We start from the raw sequence: 3,524 nt of genomic DNA, 5'->3' as shown, positions 1-3,524 counted from the left end.
CAAGATCTCACTGCGCATTTTACAGCATTCAATATTTCATCAATCCCAAGACTTCACAATGCAAGCGCAGACCTGCTAGCAAACGTAGCCTCCAGACTCATTCCCTCTGAAGACTTTAGTCCAGATAGGTTTTCCATAGAGTTAATTTTTAAACCGTCTATCCCTGACAACATCACCAACTGGAGAGTATTCAACGACGACCCAGACATCGTAAGTTTCCTTACCTCTGAAGGATCCTACTCAAACCAGATAATCGACGAGGACTATCATGACCACCAAATACAACAAAATGGCGCTGATAATGCTATACCCAAATCAATGGTCAAATTAGAAGATTTGTATGACTTAAAAAGTCGGTTCAAAAGGTCAGCTAACGCCAAACTTCACAGTTCAACTCTGAACTACGAATCAGTGAACTTAGGAACCGATGAGAAACCCCAAAACGTCAATCTAGGCCAAGGCGTAGCTCCTGAAGAAAAATCAGCATACATCCGTCTTCTACGACAGTACAAGAACGTCTTTGCCTGGAACTACGATGAGCTGAAAACTTATAACACTTCTATCATTCAGCACACTATCCATATGATCGACAACGAGAAACCCGTCCAACAGAAGCTCAGAAAAATCCACCCCAACCTGGAAAATCAGATAAAAACTGAGCTGAATAAGTTGTTGAGAGCCAGAATAATTTTCCTGGTCAGACATTCCAAATGGGTATCCAATATGGTACCTGTTAGGAAGAAAAACAGAGATATTAGAATCTGCATCGACTTCCGGAATCTCAACAAAGCCTGTCAGAAGGACAATTTTCCCCTCCCACCTATGGAGGAAATATTACAGGCTGTAGCAGGCTCAGAATTGATGTCTTTCCTGGATGGATTTTCAGGATATAATCAAGTGCTGGTACACCTAGACGATCAGCTAAAAACCACCTTCCGAACTAAGTGGGGTACCTACGCGTATCGAAAGATGCCGTTCGGTCTGATCAACGCCGGCGCTACTTTTCAAAGAGCTATGGATATTGCGTTCAAAGGGTTAGTCAATAAATCAGTAGTGATTTACCTGGATGATATAACTGTGTACTCCAAAAAACGAAGCGACCATCTCAAAGATTTGAAGCAAATCTTTCAAAGATGTTTAAGGTATGGAATCTCGCTTAACCCGAAGAAATCTTTTTTCGCGTTGAGTGAAGGAAAATTGCTAGGGTTCATAGTGTCCAAATCGGGCATTCACATCGAACCTGCCAGAATCAAAGAAATTTCCGAGATATCCATGCCCCATAACAAAAAGACCATGCAATCTTTCCTAGGACAGATCAATTTTGTGAAAAGATTTGTCCCAGATTTTTCACGTATTATTTCTCCTTTACAAAAAATGATAAAAAAGAATTCAAACTTTAAATGGGGTCTAGATGAGCACGAAGCGTTTAACTTAATCAAACAAGCCATCATCGACGCTCCATCCCTAGCAACCCCAAATTTTTCAGAACCATTTGTCTTATACACGTTTGCCTCAGAACATTCTTATGCTGCGATCTTGACCCAGGCAAACAAAGAAAAGGCAGAAGCCCCAATCGCATTCTTTAGCTCAAACTTACAAGGTGCTGAGCTGAAATATTCGGACGTAGAAAAACAGGCATATGCCGTCTTTAAAGCAGTCAAATATTTCAGACCCTTCTTGCTAAAGGCCCATACCAAGGTCATAGTACCATTCCCGGTGGTAAGAAACCTCCTGATTCAGAAAGACGTGGGCGAAAAGAGAGCGAATTGGATCACCGCCTTGCAAGAATACGAGCTGGAAATCAAGCCGGCACACATCGTAAGAGGCCAAGGCTTCTGCAAGATGTTAGCTGGAGCATCGCAAATCCCCGAAGAGTCACCTGAAGAGGTACACGCGTATGAGGTAAGCCTGAACGACGCAGAATCATTTTATGCCAACATCATTTATTTCCTAAAGAACGGATATGCTCCATTTCACCTGGATCACATCAAAAAGAGAGCCCTGAGGTTAAAAGCTAAACAATACCAGCTCGTAAATGATGTCTTATTTAAAAGAAACTATGATTTTGTGCTTCTTAGATGTCTTGAGAAAACTGAAGCAGAAAAGGTTTTGCAGGAACTCCACGATGGACCAGTAGGTGGACACTATGCTGGAGAAGCCACCACACACAAAATCTTACGTGCAGGATACTACTGGCCCACGCTGTTCAAAGACTCGTACAATCACATGAGAAAATGCCAAGTCTGCCAAACTGCTGCAGGAAAACAAAAGAAGTCATCCATGCCACTACAGCCGGTTAACATCGAACAACCATTCAGCCAATGGGGCCTGGACATAATAGGTGAGATCGTTCCTCACTCCTCTAAACAACATAGGTATATCCTCACTGCAACTGGCTATTTTACTAAATGGGTAGAGGCAGTTCCTCTCAAGACAGCTAATTCTGAAAACATTGTTGAATTCATAGATCAGTTTATCATTACTAGGTTTGGATTGCCAACGGCCTTAATATTTGATAACGCTTCATATTTTTCTGGAAATACCATGACTGAATCAACGAACAAGAACCTAATCAGGATTATCAAAAAGACAGTTGACCAAAACCAAAAGAATTGGCACAAAGCACTGGTAAACGCCTTATGGGCAGACAGAATTACCAAGAAAGCCTCTATCGGGACTTCTCCCTTTAATTTGGTTTACGAGAGAGAAGCAGTTCTTCCTACTCACTTACTCATTCCCTCCTTGTCCTTAGTACAATACATTGATGAAGTACCTACTTCTCCCTTACAACTAAGGCAAATGGAGGTAATCAAGTTAGAAGAACGACGAGAACAGGCCAAGAAAACCCATGCTCACCACCAAGCGCTGATAAAATCCTCTTTTGATTCCAACATAAAGACCAGAAAAAACTTCCAGATGGGTGATTTAGTTTTGAAGTGGGATAAGGCTCACGAAGAAAAGGGAAAACATACGAAATTCTAGAAGCTATGGCTTGGTCCTTTTCAAATCGTAGAAGTCATAGGCCCGTCGACTTTTGTGTTGCAGGACTTGACAGGCAGGAGAGATTCTCTGCCTGTAAACGGACAAATCCTCAAAATATATTTCCCATAGAAGGTCGTCCTTCTGTTTTTGTAAGATAGTTTTAAATTTTCATGTTAGTTTTCATTTTTCATAGATAGGGCTGGTTGTGAATGATCATAAATAGTATTCATGAAGAAACATACCATTTCTGTATCAGATTTTGATTTCACTTGTATAAATAGCAAAACTTTTCGAAAAATCTGACTTTTATTATTGACAAATAGAGTTAACTTTAACCTGAATATGATGTTAGTTTCAAAAGTTCTCAAAGAAGCCTGGGATGAGAGGTAACTTTGGCAAAAAATTGTTTTATGCCAATGCTATGAAAGGTGTCATCGATAGCAAAATAGGTATTCTCTACAAAACTGCTGTTCTTAAAACTCTATTATTGTCGTCCAGAGCTTTCTTAAGGAATAAACAATGACTTCCTCCCTGCTAAGGGA

Source organism: Pinus tabuliformis, chromosome 8, assembly GCF_031772625.1.
Source record: "Pinus tabuliformis cultivar Carrire ecotype Pingquan chromosome 8, CPIR1, whole genome shotgun sequence".
Lineage (NCBI taxonomy): Eukaryota > Viridiplantae > Streptophyta > Pinopsida > Pinales > Pinaceae > Pinus > Pinus tabuliformis.
The sequence above is the reverse complement of the archived record's forward strand: the minus strand, read 5'-3'. Positions refer to the sequence as shown.